At 35.8% G+C, this 27,318-nt stretch overlaps 1 long non-coding RNA gene across 4 annotated transcripts; it reads right to left on the reverse strand.

The window, feature by feature from the left end:
• Positions 1-1,461: 1,461 nt before the first annotated feature.
• On the reverse strand, positions 1,462-27,318 carry LOC145008598 (uncharacterized). 4 transcript variants are annotated; one of them, XR_013663560.1, is made up of 3 exons: positions 26,917-27,318; positions 26,265-26,654; positions 1,462-1,619 (listed from the first exon to the last, which is right to left on the reverse strand). It is a non-coding gene; the product is annotated as an uncharacterized LOC145008598 (long non-coding RNA). The 4 variants fall into 4 exon arrangements; XR_013663559.1 differs by lacking the exon at positions 1,462-1,619 and adding an exon at positions 2,978-3,130; XR_013663561.1 differs by lacking the exon at positions 1,462-1,619 and adding an exon at positions 22,611-22,868.

Here is a 27,318-nt window from a genome sequence, read left to right on the forward strand (position 1 = left end):
GTTTAAATTATGAATATTTAGAGTTTATTATGTTAAAATATAATTTCTGGAGAAAATCCCGCTTAAAAATCACGAAAAACGGGCTTAAAATGTTAAAAATATCAAAAATGGGCTAAAAGTGACAAATTTCCGAATTCTGGCCGAGGTTCGGTCTTCTGATGCTGAACCGAGAGAGAGGGAGGCAGAAACCGAGAGGGAAGGAACCGAGAGGGGGGAGGAGAGAACAGAGGGGCGCGAAGAGACAGAGAGGAGAGAAGAGACAGAAAGGCGGAGTAGAGACCGAGAGGAGCAGAGTGGCGGAATAGAGACAGAGCGGCAGAGTAGAGACAGAGAGGAGAGAAGAAGCAGAGCGAGAAGCGAACAGAGAGTGAGAAGCGACAGAGACCGAGGCTCGGTCCTCGCGTGCATTAGCTAACAGAGGCTCGGTCCTCGCGCATCTTAGCCAACAGAGGCTCGGTCCTCGCGTGCATTAGCTAACAGAGGCTCGGTCCTCGCGTGCCACAGCCAACAGAGGCTCGGTCCTCGCCTAAGAAGCCTCTCTTCTTGGTTTCGGTTCCTAAAGCCTATTTTTCTCGTTTTCGCCCCGTTTTGAGCCGTTTTTGACCCGGTTAAGGGTCGGAATGACCCGAATGATTCCAAAAAGTTACGGGAAACTTTTGAGAGAGATTTGGGAGAGATTTCTCACACTTGGAGAGATTTGGGAGAGATTTGACATTCTTGGAGAGATTTCTCATACAAAGAGATATTTGAGAGAGATTTCACATACTTAGAGGGATTTGGGAGAGATTTGACATTCTTGGAGAGATTTCTAATACAGAGAGATATTTGAGAGAGATTTCGCATACTTGGAGAGATTTGGGAGAGGTTTGACATAGAGAGAGATAGAGTGAAAACGGTTGAGAGAGGTTCCATGTGGGATAGTTGTGAGTGTCCGGCATCGCAATGCATGGTTTGTAAACTCTGTTAAGCCTTGTTTAAGGATCTTACACACTCCCGATGAGTATGCAACATTGTTTTATCGGTTTGGCTCGCCACGTACTACCGTTTTAGGTTAAGGAGATCTAGATGTTCGCACTTTTTGCTTTATGATTTCTCATTAGAATAGAAGTTATGTAGAAGTTTCATAGTGTGAATTTTAGTACTCATGGGCAAATTGAGTCAAACAGTTTGACTTGCTGACTTTAGTTGACTTTGACTTGATCGAAATTTGACGGTTGTCACAGACTCTCATACACAATTCTAGTATAGCCCAAAATAGAACTTAAGAATTTAAATAAATTAATACCTCGGAAAATGATCGTTACAAAATCACATATGAATTACATGTGATTCATATGTAATTCACATATGAATTACATGTGATTCACATGTGAATCTGTCACACCCAAAACCGAGAACGGCGGAAACGTTCTGGGGCGGAGGACGTCATGTAATGTATCACAACAAATGTAAAGTAGTAAATAAGCAACAACATCATCCATTGCATTAATAGTATAATTTTGATTACAAGTGTGTTCTTTCATAGTACAAGACAACATGATAACTAATCAAAATGAAAGACGAGTCTTGACTGCTCCGTCTTCTCTAAAACCTGGTCATCGTACCTGTCTGCCGGTGACCTGAGAATACAAGTTGTTTTGAAAGGGTAGATCAGCATTTAAGCTGGTGAGTTCATAAGTATTTCAATTTTATTGCTTTGAAAAGTTGTTATGAAAGACTGGTGAATGCTTGATGAAACGTTTAGTATAAGTATGAAAACCCTAGAAAATCTCATATTTCCTACTAGTATAAAAAGTAGTCTTCTACCAAGACCCAAATGTTTTGTAAGTAGTCTTTAACCAAGACCTGGCTGTTTTGAAAATATGCATTACTTGAAAATGTGATGGTTTTTCCCTATTTAACTATTATTATAAAACTAAAAATAATAATAATATAATAACTTATGTTGTATCCTTGGGTACTAAGATACACACGACGTGGAAACTCGTCGTAAATAGTTCAACCATAGACATCCGTAGATGTGCATTTACCTCTGTTGCTAACAGCTGGGTTTAGGAATAGTTAGTCCCTTAAGTATACCTGTAATGGTATCAACCGAAAACATCCGTAGATGTTCATTTACCTCTGTAGCTAACAGTGGTTCTAGGAACGGTTAGTCCCACAAAGTATCCTTTGGTACTAGGATATAAAGTCCAATCTATCTCGTCGATGATATGATTGTATCACAAGGTAAAGATAAGAAGGAGAACTATATAACAGTATCTACACATATAATATGCAATAGTAACTCATCACATTTTATCTACGTAAATGTACTCATCTAAGCGTATCTATGTAAACGTATTCAGGTAAACGTATCTATGTAAACGTATTCATGTAAGTGGAATCTCTGTAAACGTATTCATGTAAGCGAAATCTCTGTAAGATTATTCATGTAATCGTATCTATGTAAGCGTATTCATGTAAGTGGAATCTATGTAAGCGTATTCATGTAAGTGGAATCTCTGTAAACGTATTCATGTAAGAGGAATCTCTGTAAACGTATTCATGTAAGCGGAATCTCTATAAGAGTATCCCTTCATATAGCATGTAGGCTAGACTCATGAATGAACTGACTCTGGTGTAATTTCTTGTAATAGGTATAACGTCTTGTATACCCTAAACTATTCCTATAATAGTTTACTAGAATGTAATTGATGAGTGTCTAGGTAAGTTTGTACACCCTTGCTACTCAAGAGTGTCGGAACTGAAATAACTGATGGAACATTTATGACTATATATGTACACATAATATATATAACTAATATTTAAACAACCTTCGGACGAGTACCCGATATCCCACCAGACCACATCCAAATCGAGGAAAAGGAAGCAGGGTGGATAGTTGTCACACCCCCAAACCAAGGATGGCAGAAACGTCCGGGGGTGGAGGACTTCATGTAGAGTATCACAACAATGAGTATAATAGTGCTCAAAGTAAAAACAACCAACACAAATATAATTGAAAACGTTACATCAAAGCACATGTTTACATGATTCACATCAATTACATTATGACACAAAATGAACTGTTTGACGATTTATCGTCCCATCCTCAAAACGTTGTTGATTTCCTGTTTTCACTGAATTCCTGAGAATACAAGTAGTTTTGAAAAGTGTCAACACAAAGGTTGGTGAGTTCATAAGAGATTTCGTTAGAAAAGTAAATTGTTTCCTTGTAAAAGCGTTAGAATATGTATCCATAAAATCCGATATTTTCCTTAAAATCTGTGTAATGTAGTCTTATGACTGATGACCAAAATGTATAAGTAACCTTTCTTATTAATAGAAAATGTTATGTACTTAAATGGACATGGACGCGTTTGAATTAAATGAAATTTTTGTATGTTCTCATGTTTGTTAATACTTTATATATATGTAGTCCTAAATTAGAGGACCGAGCAATAACAAGTATTGACCATACTTAAAGGTATAAATTTGGTTTCAAATGATGTGTAGTCGTAACTACCAAAACCAAATGTGTACAGTAATATCTGTACTCATTGAGATAAAAAGTGATTTTAAATCGACATAAAACTCATTTAGGTTTTAAAAATAAAATCCCGCAAACTTATGGATTGTTATATCCCTATGTGAGTCGCTATAATCATACTATGACTATGTGAACCTGCCACGACATTCTCAGGCGTCGCGAAAACTGAAATGACATTTGTCACCCGTAGACCTGTAGGTCCCACTGTAGCTAGCAGCAAGGTGTGGGGTGTCAAACCCAATATAGATCTATATACAAGTATCACGTTCTCCCTCAAGGAGATTCTGATTATAACTACCAGGAATTATATCCCGCACTCGGACGTACGGGGAGAGAGAGAGAGAGAGAGAGAGAGAGAGATAGAGAGAGAGAGAATCTCACAATATAGGTTAACAAGTTTACGTGAAATGTGTGTGAATATAAATCTTTTCTGTATGAATGTACCCTTTCTGTACGAGTGTGTTGAGTGATGTATCATAAACTATACCTATTATAGTTTATCTAAAATGTATGTAATATGTATGAACTCTTTTATGGAAATGCATTAGTGTTATGAATTTATTAAATTATACTTTTATAGTTTATTATACTTGTTCTAAAATGAATGCATAATATTTATTACGAATGAATTAGTTTCAGTTCATGATGATAAACTAACAAAGAAACACATTCAATAATTAGAACTTATGATTATACACTTTGCTCAACATAATACAAAGTGTTATGATATTTACATGCTGGTGGCTAACTTTAGCCATTCTGCCCTGTTTTGGAAAAATCATACGAAGTCGAAAACTAGATCCGTAAATTCTGAAAGTTCACAAAATGTGTCTAGTTTACTCATAATTTTTATCACGATTTTTAATGACCTCCAACTTGGGTGAAAAAGTCCATAATCACAGACTGGTCCGGATTGTTGTTTGAAATGATAGGCAGTTTTGTAAAAATCACCATAAATTGTATAAAAATCGTATGGAGATGTGCAAGTAGTCATTTTAAAGATAAAAACTTGAACTATTTGCACCTTGTACAGTTTTGAAAACAAAAGTGTTTAAGATGCCCAAAACAGTCCGTGAATGGAGTTGAACTTTTCTGATGAAGGCTGTTAGAAAATTTTAGTTATGTTCTTGGTGTTTTAACTTGTATCCCCCCCCCCCTGAAAACTTGAGAAAACATGAAAATGTAGGGGTATGAACTCACCTTGAGTGATTTCAGTAGATAAGTGTTGAAGAAGAGAAGTGTTCAACCCAAGAACACTTGAAGAATCACTTGAAGATTCGAAGCTCTAACACAATTATAATGGAATTTGTGTAAGATATCCATGATTTGAGTGGAAATAAGTGAGATAATCATAAAGAGAATGGATTATGCTTACCAAATGTGGAGGGAAAACTCAAGATCAGCCCTTGAATCTCGAATTTATAGAGAGAGAAAGTGAGAGAGGAAAGAATTTGATCTTCTTGTGAAATGAGAGAAGTGAGGAGAGAGGATGAATATTCAGCTCTCAAAAACGTGGGAAAGAGTGATAATTGAGTGGAAAGGACATTGATGTGACCTAGGTAAGGTGGGGAGGTGTGGCTGGTCATAGAGTGAGTGTGGGAGTGGTTGCTTGTGTCATAAGGTAAAGCAAAGTCAACACTCCACCTCTTTGTACTTTACTCACTTGCTTTTATTATTTAAATAAAGATTTTTATGAAAATATGATTAAATTGTGAATATTTAGGGTTTATTATGTTAAAATATGATTTTGGGTGAAAATCCCGCGTTAAAATAATTAAAAACGGGCCTTAAACGCAAAACTACGCGAAAACCGGGAGAAATTGAGTTCCCAGCGAGACCTCTCGGTCCTAGGCCGAGGTTCGGTCCCTAGGCCGAGACTCGGTCCATGCTGAGGATTGTAGCCGGAAACGAACAGAGGGAAACGAAGGGGCGAGGAGGCGAGAAGAGGCAAGGAAGCGAGAGGCGAAGGCGAAGGCGAGAGTTCAGTCCGGATATAAGAGGCGAATGTCAGACCCGAAATGAACCGAATGAACAGTAGTGAACAATGTCTTCGGGTTCGGTTCTTCCTTTTAAGCGAGGTTCAGTTCCTCCTGGCTCGGGCTCGGTTCCTTGCTCTCGGGTTCGGTTCCTTGCTCTCGGGTTCGGTTCCCTGCTCTCGGGTTCGGCCCTCTTGCTCTCGGTCCCTAAGAGGACCTTCGGGTCCTAAGAAGCTTCTCTCTCTTCTCGAGAGGTTTCGGTTTCTAATGTCCATTTTTCTCGTTTTTACCCCGTTTTAAGCCGTTTTTGACCCGGTTAAGGGTCGGAATGACCCGAATGATTCTAAAAAGTTATGGGAAACTTTGGAGAGAGATTTGGGAGAGATTTCACGTACTTGGAGAGATTTGGGAGAGATTTGGCATTCTTGGAGAGATGTCTCATACAAAGAGATATTTGAGAGAGATTTCACATACTTAGAGAGATTTGGGAGAGATTTGACATTCTTGGAGAGATTTCTCATACAGAGAGATATTTGAGAGAGAATTCACATACTTGGAGAGATTTGGGAGAGATTTCACATACTTGGAAAGATTTGGGAGAGATTTCACATACTTAGAGAGATTTCTCATACAAAGAGAGTTTTGGGAGAGGTTTCACATAACTAGAGAGATTTGGGAGAGATTTCACATACTTATAGAGATTTGGGAGAGATTTCACATACTTAGAGAGATTTCTCATACAAAGAGAGTTTTGGGAGAGGTTTCACATACCTAGAGAGATTTCAAATAGAGAGACATAGAGTGAAAACGATTGAGAGAGGTTTCGAGTGTGGCATTTGTGAGTGTCCGGCTTCGCAATGCAAGGTCCGTAAACACTGTTAAGCCTTGTTTAAGGATCTTACACACTCCCGATGAGTATGCAACATTGTTTTATCGGTTTGGCTAGCCACGTACCACAGTTTTTGGTTAAGGAGATCTAGATGTTCGCACTTTTGATTTATGATCTCTCATTAGAATAGAGAGTTGTGTAGAAATTTCATAATGTAAATTCTAGTACCCAAGGGCAAATTGAGTCAAACGGTTTGACTTGTTGACTTTAGTTGACTTTGACTTGACCGAAATTTGGCAGTTGTCACAATAGCCTTCCTAAGTCTTTTAAACATTTCTTATATAACTATACATATAGAGACATGCAATTTATAATATAAAAGCATAAAAGAAGTTTTGTAAAACCTTTGAATAGTTTAATAAATAATAATTTATGACGTGATGTCAGTTTATAAATCGGTTCGAAAGACCGTTTGACAAAACAATTTAAGTGTGAGAAAACCTTTGTTTGAAAGCACAACTATATAGATTCAAAAGGAACCTACAGTTTGTAAGACAGTTTCTAAAAAGTGTTTCAACATGTAAAAACATTTGTGAAAACTATTTGAAGTACCTATGAAAATGTTTGTTTGTTCTTGTATTAAGAATGTATCTCCTTGAAATAGTATTTCTAGTATGTAAAAGTTCGTGATGTTCATGTAAAACTATATCTATTATAGTTTTCTAAAAGTGTGTCTCGTTTGTATAGTAATCCCTAGTGAAATGCTCACTTGTTATGAAAAAGTTATAAGTTAAATAGTACCAATATAAACATATATACATATATAACCACATTTTTCATTTCCAAGAATATGATGTTATCGTGATATATTTTGCATACAAAAGTTTCCCTATAATAGTTATAAATCACATATGATTTCCATTTATAAAAAGTGTATAATGAAACTTTATATAACACTCGATAATAATCGTGTGTTTTACTTGTATTCCCCCCCTTAAAAGCATATAAAAGCATTTATAAAACATTTAAAAGTGCGGATTGTAGGGGTATGAACTCACTTGATTGATTGAAGAAAGCGTGACGAAAACCGAGCAGAACTTCTACTCGAGAAAGCGGATCTCTTGAGATTCTCGGGAAATCTCGGGAGTCTCGGGAATGTAAAACTTTCTTCCCAATTTGGATATGAAAACCGGTCCTTTGGGATGACTCCGAGGGTTGAAACGCAGAGCTTCGGCGCGAGAAAGGAAGGAAATTAGCAAATATGGCCGGCACCCTCGCACCCTTTATATAGGGGCTGGAGGACCTTGTTACGCGAGGCGTACGAGAGTACGCGGTGCGTACTCATGCGTCATGCATGAGCGCATCCTCGGTCGAAACATCGGAGCGACGTGGACGGACCGGAGCCTGCATCCAAGAACACTAGGCGTACAAGGGTACGCGGGGCGTAACCTGGATTGGTCCGATGACTCCTCCTTCGGATAATATCGGATTTTAATTAAATTTATATTTTAATTAATTAGCAAACTTCAAAAATTCATATCTTTCTCATACGAACTCCGTTTTCGATGTTCTTTATATCCACGTGAAGGTGAGACTACGATCTACAACTTTCGTTTAGACTCCGTCGTCTTGTTTTGAATTTATTTTTAATATTATATTTTTAATACGTCAGGATAGGAAAAGTCCGTTAAAGTTCCATAACTTCTTCATCCGACGTCCGTTTTCATCAGAATTTTTACCATTGCACTAGTATTGTTGAGCCCTTCGATTCTCATTTAGATTGTGTCGGCTAAAACTCTCTCGATCTCTATTTCGAGTTTTTATCTGTCTACTGTTATATGTGTAGCTTAGAAAAATCACAACTTCCTCATACGAAGTCAGATTTGGACGTTCTTTTTGTGTACGCTTACGGTTTAATGATATCTAAAACTTTCATTTAGATACCTAAGGCCAAAAACTATTGTATTGAAACTTCACGTTTTACGTTTATCAGTATTGCCGGTTTTAACGAGAATCTTCGGTTGGCCATAACTTCTTCGTTATAACTCGAATTTTAGGGTTCTTTATATGTATGAAAACCTTGACACGATTCCTACTACTTTATTTAACCCAAATAAGATTCTAGGAAAGTTCAATTTTTATCTATATTTTACTGGTGTTACATTTCATTGTCTCGAAATATCGGGTTGTCACAGAATCACATGTGACACACATATAAATCACATATGAATTACATGCGATTCACATGTAAATCACATCTGAATTACATGAAATTACATATGAATTACATGTGATTCACATGTAAATCACATATGAATTACATGTGATTCACATATGTAATTCATATGTGAATTACATGTGATTTACACGTGAATCACATGTGATTTACATGTGAATCACATGTGATTTACATGTGAATCACATGTAAATCACATATGAATTACATGTGATTTACATGAAATTACATATGAATTACATGTGATTCACATATGAATTACATGTGATTCACAAGTAAATCACATATGTATTTTTGTTAGTGTTTTTGCATCAATCAAATTCTTTTTAATTTTCTTGTAGATTTGGAAGAAATTATGATGAATATTGAAGAGGTGGAAAATGGTAAAATGAAGAAAATATGAGAATGTTGACATGAAGACATGAAAAATGATTTGAAATTTTGTAGCATTTTTTTGTTTTTTATATTTTATATTGTATCGAATAAAATATTTATTGTATTTTGTTTCTAGATTAGTAAATAAAATGAGTTTCTTATTATTTTCTTACAAATATTATAGTATATGAAAAATGCATATATGCATTTGTAAAAATATGCATAAATGTACAAAAAATTTTGATTTTTTTTGGTTAAAAATTTGACAACCTAAAATTATTCCGTCATCGTAACGCGTTTTCCGTTAATAGAACTCGTTCTTATTAAACTTTTCCGTTAACTTCGGGATTAGACAAATAAAAATTTGAACTTTTATTACGAACTCACAAGGATCGGAATAAACTAGTAATGCACGAAACACCCTAAATATTCTTTTAAAAAGTTTTAGTTACAAACAAATTAAAATACGACCATTTAATCGGGTACGACCATAAGCCCCGTTTAACGTCGGTATCGGGTAGAATTCCAACTGGATACAAACTCAAACCCTATATAAAGGTTGAGTGGTTACCAAGTTAGACTTTTTAACACTCTAGTCACTCTCTCTCTCTCTCTCTCTCTCTCTCTCTCTCTCTCTCTTCAAGGCCCGATTCTTCCAAAATTTGCAAGTTTCCGCTTCCAAACTGTAAGTACTCTTACCCTAGATTGTTCTACAACTCATTACATGTCATTATAGCTTGAAAATCATACAAGAAGGCCAAGAGTAAGGATTTTACGGCCCAAGAACACTATTTGGCCGTAAACCCCTAAAAATGTGCCAAAAATGCCCCAAATCCCTTCCTTAGGCTTAGAGACTAGCATAGAACTTAACCTTGAAGTATTTTAGACATTAAACACCAAGTTTGGAGGCTTGAAAGAGAGTTTACGGCCCAAGAACATTCTTAGGCCGTAAACTCCCTCAAACTATGCAAATCAAGCCCTAAACCCCCTAATTAGCCTTATACCTTCACCTAGAAACATGTAGGAGTGAACTAATGACCTCAAAATCGAAGTGTAAGGTGTGTCCATGAGTTTACGGCCGTAACCCATGGGGTTCACGACCGTAAACTCCCAAGGAGTGGTCCTAGGACCGCAAACTCCATGGGAGTGTCCCTTTTGAACCTTAAACACCCCTCAAGCCTTGTAATTTACCTTGGAACCCTTCCTAGAGACACAAGAGACTTGAAAACACACAAATACACTCCTCCCATGAGTTTACGGCGGTAAACTCATGAGGGAAGTGGTCCTTCAGCCGTAAACTCACCCAAGGTGAGTATGTGAGGAGTAAACTCCATAGTGAGGCCTAAAACTCCTTCCTTGCAACCCAATAGCCTAATAGCACTTGACTATAGAGTTTTTCTTAGCATTAGGATGTCTATATGTGTTTAATTAGTGTCTTAATCACTAATTACTTGTAAACATATGTCTTTATATGTTACTAGGGTCATAGAGTGTGTACAAGTCTTTACTTGACACCAAACGCTCATCCGACACTTCCACCCGATCTACTCGCTACAGGTGAGTTCATACCCCTTAATTAACCTTTTCAAATGTTTTTACATTGTTTTAGAGGGGGGGGGGGGGCGATACAAGTAAATGCAACAAGTTTTAGTTTCAAATCATATGCGATTTATAACTTACAACCAAAAAGGATTTTGTATACTTTTAGCTATTTTTCAATAAAATTGTGTTAAATATTTATCAAACACATTTTCTAGAGTAAATTGTTGTTAAACCATTTTCAAACTGTGTTTAAACTACTTTTCTTTTAAACTATATCTACATCAATATATTTATATAAGTAAGACTTGAAGGACTTAGGACCGATAGCTCACCTTATTTCCTGTTCTTGTTTGATTGTGGTCTTAGGGTATATTGTTATCCATCCGACTGTCGTTGATTTCTTAGTTATATATCATATATATTTGTGTTAGGTATGCAAGTATTCATCTTATTTCAATACCTATGTAAATCAAAGGCATGCAACTCCACACTCTATTTAACTATAATGGGTATAGTTAACACTACTACTCGTTACCTCTATCACTATGATACCCACTATAATTACTACTAATACTAGTTAATGCACGTTAAAGAGAACACTCTCTATATTATACTAAAAGTTACTATACTATAATACAATAGAATACACTAATCCAGAATATAACACTATCCCTCTATACGACACTCTACAGCATAAATACCATGTAACCAGAGCTTCCCGGAAGGAAAGCAACACTACAAGTATAGATCTATACAGGACGGACGCTATTACATCCCGACTATTAACTACGGTCCGAGCCGACTAGGCCCAGGGGTGGCACTACATCACTACACTGCATATGACCAGGAAGGTCACCGGACCCTCTATAATCACTCAGTTTGGTTACATGGGGATCACATCCATATCCAAATTAACAAACTAAGACTTAAAGTCTAAGCTAACTTCCCGAAGTAAATAAATATACATATTGAAGTTTGCAACACTACTACAGCCAACCAGCAATACTTTTCCTCATCTACGTTACTTGAACGAAATTTATTACCTTATTTTTATAACTGAAAGTTCAAATGGAAATACTTTTACACACTCAAAGGATTTAACCTACAAATGTTCAATTCTGGAAAGTATAGGATTTTCTAGGGATTTCTACTATTCTCAAACATTATTTACAACTTTTATATTACATGATTGTAAACACTTTTTACAAACAATGACACTAAATTCTTATGAACTCACCAGCTTTATGCTGATACTCGTTTTCAAAAATACTTGTATCCTCAGGTCAAAGATAGACAGGTACTGGTGCAGCTTTTGAGAAGATGGAGCATATACAAGACCCATCTTTTATTTTTGTTATACTTTTGGTGTCTATTAACTATACAGAACACGTTTGTATTTACAATTACTATATTAATGCAATGGTTGTTGTCACTTGTTTTTACTATTATGCAATTGTTATTATACTGTACCTGACGTCCCCCACCCCATAACGTATTCTGTCATTCTCGGTTTTGGGGTGTGACAGATTGGTATCAGAGCATTGTTTATAGTGAATCAAGTATATCAACCCATAAAAGATATATGAACTATAAAAACTTTGGGACTAAAACACTCTGATCAAGAATATATGCTTTTTACTAAAATATTTAATTACGTATATATATACATTCGCCAATACAAAGGGTCAGTATCATACTAGAATAGAACAAAAGTATTAAGATTGTTGAACAACACAATTATGCTTAGAGACATATAGTAACATCTGGGTGGATGTAGCCTGATCAACTACATTTTTCTAGGAGTGACTAGCATGTGCCTAAGAGTGATTGTGGTGTTGCAACAAGTCTAAAAACTTACCAACACTACCACAAGAACGTTGGAACAAGAATACTATATGAGTATTCTGTATTCTACTAACTGCATATGTGATAACAAAACGGGTCGTTACTAGTAGGGTAATAATTACTAAGTGAATACATCACGGTTACATGTGACTACGGCGCTATAGACTTAGAATCTGTGACCTTTGCTTCATTTCCTTTTCTTGTTTGATGTGATCTGGAGTTAGGGTCGCCTATTCGAAGGGCTATCTTGCTTCGGTTACATGTAATTGGTATGCACTATGCAAGTATTGGGTCGACTGATAACGATCATCTTATAAGTATCTTAGATTAGTACATCTATTAACCTTTCTTTCCCCATTCTCGTGTAGATAGCATGGCTGGCTTCCACCATCCCGGCGATCCGTATTATCCGAACCAAGGCAATCGAGGATGGCTCGATGAGGAACCAGAAGATGATCACCCGATCCCTTTGGATGATCACCGTGCTGAAGGCTCTTCGGATAGCTTCGACTCCGAACCAAAAGTCATCAACCTGCCTCCAGTAGCTCCAAACCCAAATCGTCATTCGACATTTCAAGGTCCCACCCCCATGTGGGCAATAACCTTGAACCGGTGGAGCGATGAGCAGGGTCAGCCTGTACCTTTCAACGGAGACCGAAGCTTCTACAACATAAGCGAAGGAGGATCAGTGGACCGGGTCTTGCCCATCATGGTCCGTAGGATTGACAGGAACACCAAACAAGGTCAAGCAGCCATCGGCAGAGTCGTGGAAATTGATGCCAGCTCCAACCTTAACACTGCCCGCATCCGCCAACTGGAAGAAGCCATGGATAGGACTAGGAGGACCAATGAGGCTCTGCAGCAACAACTAGCTGCATCCTGAGCCGAAGTTAGGGAACTCCGAGCACATCAGAGGGTTCAGGAGAGACACCTTCAGGAAGTTGTTCGCCAACTGGCTGATCTTAGGGTTCGCCCAATGAGTACCCGTCGTCAATAGAATATATCTACTTATCTTTCCCTTTTGTTTAAGGAATAGCCTTTCTCTTCCTATGCTCGGTAGAGCACTTGTTTGTAAACATTCCTAACTTTAAAAGTACTCTAATTAGGCCTCTAGGCTGCCAACATTTTCCTTATGGTTTGACGTAAGACCTACTGTTAGGTCACTTTTCCCGAACTCATATTACATCATTAATATCAGTAATATTGGCAGTTATCTACTCTGTTACTATGACTCTATCTGATAGTTGTACTATGGTTTAGTCTATGAAATGCTCTCATCATACATGCAATTGATTCTCACTACTGTCATTATCCCTATGAACTTTCAGTAAAAGATGCCTCCCCGCAAGCGCCCGAACAAAGGCAGACCTGCAACTCAAACTCCACCTCCACCACCTCCTCCTCCACAGATCGATCCTGTGATATTCCAAACAGCTGTAACTGTAGCTGTAACAGCCGCTATGGCTCAAATGAACTCCGGTGATGCTAGTGGAGCTGGAATGGGCATTAACTCCAGACACGGTGAAATTCCCTCACGTACACAGGGGTGTACTTATAAAGACTTTATGAACTGCAAACCGACATTTTTCAATGGGACCGGAGGAATCCTTGCTTTGTCCCAATGGATTGAAAGGACTGAAGTTGTCTTCGAAATGTGCTCATGCCCCGAAGAAAGCAAAATAAAGTTCGCTGCTGCCACTTTCACTGAAAGGGCATTGACATGGTGGAAGGGCCATGTCAAATCACTCTCTTTGGTAACAACGAACGCCATGGGTTGGGACACACTAAAGGACCTGATGATGAATCAGTACTGCCCTAGGGGCGAAGTTCAAAAACTAGAAGAAGAACTTTGGAATCTCAAGATGAAGGGAACTGACATAATAGCTTATACTGCCAGGTTTTGTGACCTAGTAGCTTTGTGTTCTAACATGATCCCTTCTGAAAGCAAGAAGATAGAATGATACATCTGGGGTTTAGTGCCCCCGTATCGAGGAAACGTGTTAGCATCACATCCTATGACCTTTGATAGTACCAAGGAATTGGCCCAGAGGTTAATTGATCATGAAACTCCCTCCACCCCATTAACAACCACGGCGATTACTGCTGCACCACCCAAATCGACTGACAACAAGAGGAAGCATTGGGATCAGAAGAAGGGCAAGAAAACTCAATCCTCCCCCAAGAACCAACAAATTGTGGCCGTCCATGCTGCCACCACTCCTACTACCGCCGTACCAGCCAAATCCTATGCTGGAAACTTACCTAAGTGTCCCATGTGCCCCTTTCATCACAACGGCCCCTGCCATGAATTACACTGCACCAACTGCGACCGGAAGGGCCATACTGTCCGGTTTTGCAGATCCCAACCCAAACCTATCACCCAAGTCCCCAGCTCGGGAGTGAGCCAGGCCTGCTATGGCTGCGGTGAAGTTGGCCATTTCAAGAAAAACTGTCCGAAGGCCGGGAATACGGGAGGAACAGGAAGACTACTCGCTATTGGCCACAATGAAGCAGTAGCGGACCCTACAGTAGTCATGGGTACGTTCCTTCTCAACAACTCTTATGCTTGTGTCTTATTCGATAGTGGAGCAGAAAGAAGCTTCATAAACCAAAACTTTAAACACTTACTTAAGCAATCCCCACAACCACTAAAAGAAACATTCGTCGTAGAAATTGCTAACGGAAAGACAGGGAGCTCTAATGAAATCTACATAGGTTGCACTCTCACACTAGATAATCATTCATTCCCAATCGACCTAATCCAAGGGACTACCCCTGTAGCTAAATCGCCCTATCGTCTAGCGCCTGCTGAGATGCAAGAACTATCTGGTCAACTTAATGAGCTGCTCAACAAGGGCTTCATAAGACCAAGCTTCTCACCCTAGGGAGCACCGATCTTCTTCGTAAAGAAAAAGGATGGATCATTCCGTATGTGCATCGACTACAAAGAGCTCAACAAGTTGATGGTCAAGAATCGCTACCCTCTTCCCCGTATAGACGACCTATTCGACCAACTGCAAGGGGCGAGTTACTTTTCCAAGATTGATCTTAGGTCCGAATATCACCAATTACAAGTGCTTGAGGAGGATGTTCCAAAAACAGCCTTCCGAACTCGTTACAGACACTACGAGTTCGTAGTAATGTCCTTCGGACTGACCAACGCGCCCTTCGTATTCATGGACTTAATGAATAGGGTGTGCCATCCTTACTTGGATCACTTCATCATCGTCTACATTGATGACATACTCATCTACTGTCAAAGTGAGGAGGAGCATAACGATCACCTACGACAAGTCCTAGAAACCCTACGGTCAAAGAAGCTATATGTGAAGTTCTCGAAGTGCGAATTCTGGATCCGAAGAGTCGAATTCTTAGGACACGTGGTTAGCGAAGAGGGAATCCATGTGGATCCATCCAAAATCAAAGCTATTGAGAACTGGTCAGCACCGAAGACGCCTACAGAAATTCGTCAATTTCTAGGCCTCGTTGGCTACTACCGCAGATTCATTTAGAACTTTTCCCGGATTGCGAAACCCCTCACCGCATTGACTCAGAAGGGCGTGATGTTTGATTAGGGAGAGAAACAGGAGAAGGCATTTCAAACCTTGGATCGAGCCCTATGCACCGCACCGATACTTTCCCTCCCCGAAGGGACAGAAGACTTTGTGATATATTGCGATGCATCAAATCAGGGTCTTGGTTGTGTTCTGATGCAACGAGGTAAGGTCATCGCGTATGCCTCAAGATAGCTGAAGACACACGAGGTCAAGTACACCACACACAACCTCATTAGGAGCGGTTGTGTTCGCCCTAAATATCTGGAGATATTACCTATACGTTACGAAGAGCACGATTTACACCGACCACAAAAGCCTACAACACATATTCAACCAGAAGGAGCTCAATATGAGACAACGACGGTGGGTCGAGCTACTCAATGATTACGAATGTGAAATTCTTTATCACCCGGGTAAAGCCAATGTGGTAGCGGACACCCTAAGCCGGAAGGAACATTCTGGTCGAAGAGTCAAGTCGTTAACAATGACTATCCATTCGCATCTCTCTGCACAGATCAAGGAAGTTCAGCTTGAAGCGTTGAAGCCTGAAAATGTGGCGGGAGAAACCCTACAAGGAATGGATAAGAACTTGGAAGTCAAGGGTGACGGAGCTTTATATCTCATGGACCGAATCTGGACACCGCATTACAGTGGCTTTAGAGACTTGGTCATGAAGGAAGCCCACAACACTCGATACTCCGTTCACCCAGGATCAGATAAAATGTATCTAGATCTTAAAAAGTTATACTGGTGGCCTAACATGAAGGCAAAGATCGCTACCTTCATGACTAAATGCCTTACTTGCACCAAGGTCAAGGTCGAATACCAGAAGCCATCAGGTCTTCTACAGCAACCAGAGATACCAGAGTGGAAGTGGGAGCGAATCACTATGGATTTCATAACTAAGCTACCTAAGACAACGGGTGGACTTGATACCATATGGGTCAATCTTCGACAGATTGACCAAATCCGCACACTTCCTGCCCATCAAAGAAACAGACAAGATGGAGAAACTCACAAGGACATACATTAAGGAGATCGTACGACTGCATGGTGTCCCTATATCTATCATCTCCGATAGAGATATTAGGTTTACTTCAAGATTCTGGCAATCACTGCAAAAGGCATTAGGGATGAGGCTAGACATGAGTACGGCCTACCATCCGCAAACTGACGGACAAAGTGAGAAGACGATCCAGACCCTAGAAGATATGCTACGAGCCTGCGTGATTGACTTTGGTAAGGCGTGGGATACCCACTTACCCTTTGTCGAGTTTTCCTACAACAACAGTTATCACACGAGCATCAAGGAAGCACCATTCGAAGCCCTCTACGGCCGGAAGTGCAGATCCCCTCTGTGTTGGGTTGAGGTGGGTGACACTCAATTAGCTTAAGGACGTGTTCCTGACAGCTCTCTCATGGGTTTGGAAATAATTCGAGAAACGACCAAGAAAATCGTACAGATACGTGAATGACTAAAAGCCGCTAGAGATCGATAGAAAAGATACGCAGACAAACGGAGAAAACCCTTAGAATTCCATGTGGGAGACCGAGTCCTTTTGAAAGTCTCTCCCTGGAAGGGTACGATACGCTTTGGGAAGCATGGAAAGCTGAATCCAAGATACATAGGGCCTTTCGAGATTCTCGCCAGAATCGGCCCCGTAGCTTACAAAGTTAACCTACCCCGCGAGCTCTGTAACATACACTCTACCTTCCACGTCTCGAACTTGAAAAAGTGCCTATCTGACGAAACCCTAGTAATCCCACTAGACGAGATCGAGATCAACGAAAGCTTCAACTTTGTGGAAGAACCTGTGGAAATTATGGATCGGGATATCAAACGAACGAAACTAAGCCGCATCCCACTTTTCAAGGGTCGATGGAACGCCAAGCGAGGGCCGGAATTCACTTGGGACCGCGAGGATCAAATGAAGCTTAAGTATCCCCATCTTATCGCTTAGTTATCACATAATAACATGATTGTTTGAATTCTAATTTCAGGACGAAATTCCCTCTAATGGGGGGATGATGTGACAACCTGAAATTATTCCGTCATTGTAACCTGTTTTCCGTTAATAGAACTCGTTCTTATTAAACTTTTCCGTTAACATTGGGATAAGACAAATAAAAATTTGAACTTTTATTATGACTTCATAAGGATCGGAATAAATTAGGAATGCGGGAAACACCCTCAATATTCTTTTAAAAAGTTTTAGTTACAAACAAATTAAAATATGACCATTTAATCGGGTATGACCATAAGCCCCATTTAACATTGGTATCGGGTAGAATTCCACCTGGCTACAAACTCAAACCCTATATAAGGGTTGCGTGGTCACCAAGTTAGACTTTTTACCACTCTAGTCACTCTTTCTCTCTCTCTACTCTCTCTCTTCAAGGCCCGATTCTTCCAAAATCTGCAAGTATCCGCTTCCAAACTGTAAGTACTCTTACCCTAGATTGTTCTACAACTCATTACATGTCATTATAGCTTGAAACTCATCCAAGAAGGCCAAGAGTAAGGAGTTTACATCCCAAGAACACTCTTAGGCCGTAAACCTCTAAAAATGTGCCAAAAATGCCCCAAATCCGTTCCTTAGGCTTAGAGATTAGCCTAGAACTTAACCTTGAAGTATTTTAGACATTAAACACCAAGTTTGGAGGCTTGAAAGAGGGTTTATGGCCCAAGAACATTCTTAGGCCGTAAACTCCATCAAACTATGCAAATCAAGCCCTAAACCCCCTAATTAGCATTATACCTTCACCTAGAAACATGTAGGAGTGAAGTAATGACATCAAAATCAAAGTATAAGGTGTGTCCATGCGTTTACGGCCGTAAACCATGGGGTTCACGACCGTAAACTCCCAAGGAGTGGTCTTAGGACCGCAAACTCCATGGGAGTGTCCCTTTTGAACCTTAAATGCCCCTCAAGCCTTGTAATTTACCTTGGAACCCTTCCTAGAGACACAAGAGACTTGAAAACACACAAATACACTCCTCCCATGATTTTATGGTCGTAAAATCATGGGGGAAGTGGTCCTTCAGCCGTAAACTCACCTATGGTGAGTATGTGAGGAGTAAACACCATAGTGAGGCCTAAAACTCCTTCCTTGCAACCCAATAGCCTAATCACACTTGACCATAGAGTTTTTCTTAGCATTAGGATGTCTATATGTGTTTAATTAGTGTCTTAATCACTAATTACTTGTAAACATATGTCTTCATATGTTACTAGGGTCATAGAGTGTGTACAAGTCTTTACTTGACACCAAACGCTCATTCTTCCACCCGATCTACTCGCTACAGGTGAGTTCATACCCCTTAATTAACCTTTTCAAATGTTTTTACATTGTTTTAGGGGGGCGGGGGGATACAAGTAAATGCAACAAGTTTTAGTTTCAAATCATATGTGATTTATAACTTACAACCAAAAATCATTTTCTATACCTTTAGCTATTTGTCAATAAAACTGTGTTAAATATTTATCAAAAGCATTTTCTAGATTAAATTGTTGTTAAACCATTTTTAAACTGTGTTTAAACTACTTTTTTTTAAAACTATATCTACATCAATATATTTATATAAGTAAGACTTGAAGGACTTAGGACCGATAGATCACCTTATTTCCTGTTCTTATTTGATTGTGGTCTTAGGGTATATTGTTATCCATCCGACTGTCGTTGATTTCTTAGTTATATATCATATATATTTGTGTTAGGTATGAAAGTATTCATCTTATTTCAATATCTATGTAAATCAAAGGCATGCAACTCCACACTCTATTTAACTATAATGGGTATAGTTAACACTACTGCTCATTACCTCTATCACTATGATACCCACTATAATTACTACTAATACTAGTTAAGGCACGTTAAAGAGAACACTCTCTATATTATACTAAACGTTACTATACTATAATACAAGAGAATACACTAATCCAGAATATAACACACTATCCCTCTATACGGCATTCTACAACGTAAATACCATGTAACCAGAGCTTCCCGGAAGGAAAGCAACACTAAATGTATAAATTTATACAGGACGGACGCTATTACATCCTGACTGTTAACTACAGTCCGAGCCGACTAGGCCCAGGGGTGGCACTACATCATTACACTGCATATGACCTCGGTCATCGGACCCTCTATAATCACTCAGTTTGGTTACATGGGAGATCACATCCATATCCAAATTAACACACTAAGACTTAAAGTCTAAGCTAACTTCCCGAAGTAAATAAATATACATATTGAAGTTTGCAACACTACTACAGCCAACCAGCAATACTTTTCCTCATCTACGTTACTTGAACGAAATTTATTACCTTATTTTTATAACTGAAAGTTCAAATGGAAATACTTTTACACACTCAAAGGATTTAACCTACAAATGTTCAATTATGGAAAATATAGGATTTTCTAGGGATTTCTACTATTCTCAAATAGTATTTACAGCTTTTATATTACATGATTGTAAATAGTTTTTACAAACAATAACACTAAATTCTTATGAACTCACCAGCTTTATGCTGATACTCGTTTTCAAAATAACTTGTATCCTCAGGTCAAAGATAGACAGGTACTGGTGCAATTTTTGAGAAGATGGAGCATATACAAGACCCATCTTTTATTTTTGTTATACTTTTGGTATCTATTAACTGTACAGAACACGTTTGCATTTACAATTACTATATTAATGCAATGGTTGTTGTCGCTTGTTTTTACTATTATGTAATTGTTATGATACTGTACAAGACGTCCTCCACCTAAGAACGTATTCTGTCGTTCTCGGTTTTGGAGTGTGACAAAAAAATATAGTATTTTTAAATATTCTAATTTGTTTATTGATTTTTAAATGTTTTTAAAAAATGCAGTCTTTTTTTTTAAAATTTATGTTTTCTAAAAAAAAAACTAAAAAATCTATACTTAAAAATAAAAACTGAAAAATAATATTTAAAAAAAACTGAAAAATGTTATTTTTTTTTAAAATCTGCAAAAAACTGAAACTTTTTTTTTTTCAAAAATTCATGTGTTTCTTTAAGAAATTTAAACATATGCATTTAAAAAAAAACTGAAAAAATATCATTTTTAAAAAAATCTGAAAATTTGATCTAATATGTAATTTTTTAGACATTTCTATTAACTGTAGAATAACATAAAAAATGAAACATTAAATAAAATATCTAATATATATATATATATATATATATATATATATATATATATATATATATATATATATATATAAAAGTAAGTTCAAATAAAAACAGTAAATAATATGAGAACGTAAAAACACTATATTTATGTTATTATTCTGTAATAATTATATATATATATATATATATATATATATATATATATATATATATATATATATATATATATAGTGTTGAAGTAATTTTAATATTGATATTCACCTTTGATTAGTCATATATTTATTACAATGCTATTATTCTATTATAAACTTATGTATGTGTATTTTTGTAGTGAATTCTAAATTAAGTTTTAATCTGTGACAATTCATTTATTCCTTGCTGAATAATAACATAAAGTTGTGGATATAAAATTTATTGCAGAATAATAATATAAAATTAGTGTTTTTACGTTCTTATTCTATTTACTGTTTTTATTTGAACTATCTTTTATATATATATATATATATATATATATATATATATATATATATATATATATATATATATATATATATATATATATATAGGGGAGAGTTCAATTGAGAAAAAAAAGGTTGAGAATGGGGGAATCATTCTCAGCCAATCATTTATTTTTGCCGCAAAAGGCTCCAACGTACATGCGGAAATGAGAAACGAATGCACATGTTTTTCCAACATAACATATTTCCTTAAACTATGCTAATCATTACCTTAATATATACAAAAACATAGTTTTTTTTTTTTTTTTTTTTAAATTTTTGTAAGCTATTTTTATCAAAAAATGATTTTAAATATACCAAAATTCATGATTTTTTATTCTCTACAAGTAGACATCGATATTGATATAGTTTTAAGATAATATATATATATATATATATATATATATATATATATATATATATATATATATATATATATATATATATATATATATATATATTTTATATTTTCAGCTATCGTTTTTCATAAATGAATAACAATGAATCAGGTTTTATTACTATACATTCGTTATTCACTTATAAATAAAAAGTATGATTTTTTTTTATTTTTTTTTTTACAATTTAAGTATCATTCATATATGAATATAGCATATAATAAACATATTATATTCATATTTTAATATTGAACGATGAATTCACTTGTGAATATTAACATAGTATATTCACTTGTGAATATTAGATGGTATATTCACTTTTGAGTATTAAATGATATTTCATATGTGAATATTACATAGTATTACACGGTATATCACATGTGAATATTACAGAGTATATTCACTTGTGAATATTAGATGATATATTCACTTATGAATATTACAAAGTATATTCACATATGAATATTACAAGGTATATTCACTTATGAATATTGAAGGTATTTTGACAAATATATATAATTTTTATATGTTATTCACATATGAATAACATACAGACTTGCATATTTGTTTTGTGTTTTTAATAATCATATACTGATTCAGATGAGAAAACATATTCATATGTAACGTGGTGATTTAGTTTATGCATTTCATCAAACAGTTGGAGTGCAAACAAGTTAACTGTTTTAAAAATATTAAAAACATCAAGTTATCAAATCCAAATCATCATATACTTCCGATTTCGACTTCAGATGCAACATCCTATCTCTGATCGATTTTTCAATTTGATTTTGATTTCCGAAAATCCGATTGAGAACCTGTGAGTACCGATTCTAAGTCCCTCAATGTCGACTGTGATTGCGAGTCCAGAACTCCGATTTCAATTTCATGAACAACGAAGAAATTCTGGTTTAGTTGAAGAAATCTGGATGATTATTGAAAGTTAGAGGAAAAATTTTGATGATGAACGAGTAGTTATCGAATTCTCTATAATTACGTATTTGAGATTGAAGGTTATTACGATATTTACAAGTTTGTCACCGTGTCTTTTATGCTTAGATTAAATGAGTGGCTGAGAATGATTCCCCCATTCTCAACTTTTTTTGTTTTCTCAATTAAACTCACCTCTATATATATATATATATATATATATATATATATATATATATATATATATATATATATATATATATATATATATATATATATATATGAGAGGGAAAATCGAATTTGATGACGGATCCGTACGATCCTAATCTAGTTGGAGTGGTAATGTGGTGTGTGAGGCCAAAGTACATAAAAGTGAACTGTGGCCCCAATCGCTTTAATGTTTATGTCGGGTGGATAAGGCGTTGCAGGAGGCCCTTTCTTTCTCTTTCAATAATGCTACCATCAATTACAGTTCGTTTATTAATCTAATTTTACAATTGATATCTTTTATAAACCATTAGGTTGCTAAAACATGCCATATCATATATTTTACTTGACAGGTAAGTTTTTCTTAAAAAACATATACAATTGTAAAAAAAAGAAAAAAGAAAAAAAAAACAAATGGGGAAAGAACCAACAAAAGCCATTTATTTTTAGAAAAAAAAAAAAAAAACCAAATACCAAGGAAAAGACCAAGAGCAGTTTTTTCCTTTTTTGTTTTTTCCTCTTTCTCTTCTCGCTAACAAGTAGGTGATTTTTTTTAACACTTCCCTCAGCTCGCTAACAAGTAGGTGATTTTTTTTAACACTTGCCTCAGCACATGGTAGGAGGTGGTGTTTGGTTGTTTGCCTTGTGCTAACAATGCTAGAGAGGGTCTTAGCGACCCCTACTTCCCCACACTCCTTAGTTCCAAACTATTTTTTAAAATAATTCAATAGTCATATTATCTATTAATTTTATTAGCAATTAGAAAAGAAAAACATCACAATCTAATTTAAAGTCGAAGGTAAATTTTTTAGGGGCCTAAAGAAAAATAAATCAAAACAACTTTATATTTATGAATTTATGGTATGATATATTATTTTTAGGACTTGTAATGTATGATCATGAACCCCAAACCTACGACATCCGTCATTATCTTTACCCTTATTTGTCGGCAGCCTCAACCTTTTGTCTTCTTGATACCTCCACAAGTGATCGACATATCATGTTTTCTTTTTCAAAAATTAGGGCCACTTATCTAACAAATGATTGTAGGTTCAATTTAGATATATACTAACTCGTTGTTCTAAAAAATATTGTTTTTTTTCCCTTAAAAAGTTTTTGTTTATATATTTTAAAATATGGATGTCACCTGCATGCCACCGATAATTGGCAGAGACAGTAGGGGGTTACCGGATGCTATGCCCCCTAATCTCTTGCAAAGTTCATGTATATAATATTAAAAATTAAAATAAAAGAATCGATAACCTTTTAACCTGGTTCAGTGAGCCCCTTTCAATTGTTATATATAAATACAATGAGGGTATGTGAATTTTGACCAAAAGTAAAGCCCACGTGACCTTAAATCCCTCTGCCTCCACCTTATTTCTTTTATTATAATTGTCGAATGATTATATACCCTATTTACATCAAATTGTCACTTACTATTTTGATAATATCCTCATTGTGTATAAATACTTTTTTATTGTCAATAGCTATTTTATTCCTGTATAATATTTTAGTTAAGAATTTGTTTTGACAAAACTATTATATCAAGAAGATTTTAATTCTATATGATACATTTTTTATTATATATTTTATTTTCTATAACTTGTAATTATTAATTTATGCTTGATGGTTTGGTTTATTATAATAATAACGTACATCATAAACTAAAAAAGAATCATAAATTCTTTTTGTATGACCTATAATTGCATTCAGTTAGTGATACTACTGAAAATCGATTTAGTTTCTATCTAGACGATATTTTTTTGTTATTGATTGTTTTTTGAATTTTACGAACTCTTATGATATTTTGATATAAAAATTATTTTAATAAATTATTATGATGTAGACCCCCTTATCCTAAGATCCTGGCTTCGCCCCTAGATAGTAATCCCTTCGCCCATCGTTTGCATTAGTGGGGTGTTATGTACAAAGAATTTTTGAATACTCCATTTTGAAGATTTTAGTTCCAAATGGCATTTTCGAGTTTTTTTTTTTCAATTTTAAAAAAGTAATAAATGAGATTAATAGTTGATTTGACATGTGTATGAGGTTTAAACGTGTAATATTTACTAACTAGGTTACAACCCGTAGAAACTACGGATAAAAATTTTTAAAAATTAAATTAAATTATCATTGAAATTCATAAAATTTAAATGAAAAATAAAAGAAATTTTGCTTGCTTTATAGAGGAAAATTTTCTCATAAAAGAAATTTGTCAATTTTAGGACATAAAGTCTTTTTGATTTTTGACTATGGGCAAAACATATAGCTTCGCCAAATAACTCTATGCCAAATGGAGAGTTTTAACAAACATGTTTTTACTTATTTATCCCTCTGTGGACTCTTTGACTCATATTTCATCTACATGTAAAATAAAGAAAAACCAAAATATGTTAAACATATACATGATGCTTTTCTTGGTTTCAATAGTTTCAAATTTTTTAGATATATCCATTAAACAAATATTAAATTCCAGGGAGTAAACATTAAGATGTTTCACATTTTAGAAATTTGAAAGTAACCTCGAAAAAACAATTAATATAATTTCAAATTAATATCCTTTCAATGCAGAGACGAAAACCCCTAAAAGTCAATGAACTTGCCATGGAAATAAAAGAAAAATAAGCAATCCATTGTGTAAACATGTGACATTCCAGATCATCTAAAAGAAAATAAAAAAAAGTCATTTTTTCAAAGTATGATGCTATTATTGAACTTTTTTACAAAGTTCAATGCTATTAATGAAATTTGTTTCAGAACACTATCATACAAATGAGCTTCAATGTAGGAAAAATGAAACGTTTCAATATTATCTAAAAATAATCCAAAATAATAACTTTTTAAAAGTACAGTGTTGTTAATGAACTTTTTTTTGTGAAAAGTTCAATACTAAAAACAAAAGTTTTCCCAGAAAATTATCATATTAATGACCTACTAATGAGCTCTAACTGTAAAAAATGAAAATTTTCCAAATCCTCTAAAACGAATTCGAAAAACTCATTTTTTTAAAGTATGTTTCTATTAATGAACTCTTTTGCAAACCACAATCTAATAAACTGAGTTACAATGTACAAACAACAATTTTGATTTTGGAATCAGACAGGGGGTACCATTTTTATTCAAAACCTATCAATTCTTAAAACATGAAAACCAAAAAAATAAAATGAAGAAGGGTACTCACCACTTGTATACGATTGGGTCAAGCAACTTCCAATTGCACTGGAAAAACCTCCAAGTTAATGCACAGTGAATAATGTAAACGAAATATTTGGGTTAAACCATTAGCATCATACATTCATAAGGATATGTTGGTGGAACTTTGATGATATTCTTGGTGATATTACTCAATGCCCTCCTGTTTTGATCAAGTAAGGCTACTGATAGGAGTACAGATTGTTGAATAATCTATTACGACAAGATGTAGACATCTTAATGAATATCCTCCAAATTTGGTTATTAGGTTAGACACAAATAATGCATCATTCACAATACAATCTTTCATCCATCGAAGCCTCTTATGCTTCAGAAATTTCAATGTGTCCTCTCTGGAGAAACAAACCCTTCCTTCAACCTGATGAAACCACAATATAATGTGTGAATACACCCAAGAATTTATACATGATGAACAAACTAACAACATTTATAGACAAGTAGAATAATTAATTGAAAAAATCAACCAATTTCCCTTGTTATAATCCCTAGAGAAAGCTAAATTATGGTATGTAGGTAATTTCTTTAATTTGTATATATCAGAAACGTAAGAAAAAACTTTAATCCTGAACACAACTGAAACAAAAATTTAAAAACGCAATAATATAAGATGATATACTAACCTTGTTTTTATGAGCACAGACTCAAATCTGGCATAAGTCTTTCTCATTTACAAATTCAAATCCAATGATGATATGTTCCGCGTCATAGAAAAGAGACAGAGAGAGAGAGGGAGAGAGAGAGAGAGAGAGAGAGAGAGAGAACACAGGTCGAATATTCAAATTATTTATCCAGCTGTCCGAGCGGTATCTGTTCATCTAGGAAAAATTCCACAAATAATCTAGATTGTGGTGCATGTATATATGTGATCGAATATCATTGGGAAAAGGGGTAGACGAAGACACAAATAATCAAAGATACAGATGGTTGATGCAAAGACTTAGGCGAGAGAATGGAAGACACAAATACCGTCCCATAATGTTATAGAGAATAAAACCCTAGGATAATTAGAATCGCAAGCCTGA

The sequence above is a fragment of the Lactuca saligna genome, chromosome 8, assembly GCF_052625555.1.
Source record: "Lactuca saligna cultivar CGN05327 chromosome 8, ASM5262555v1, whole genome shotgun sequence".
NCBI lineage: Eukaryota > Viridiplantae > Streptophyta > Magnoliopsida > Asterales > Asteraceae > Lactuca > Lactuca saligna.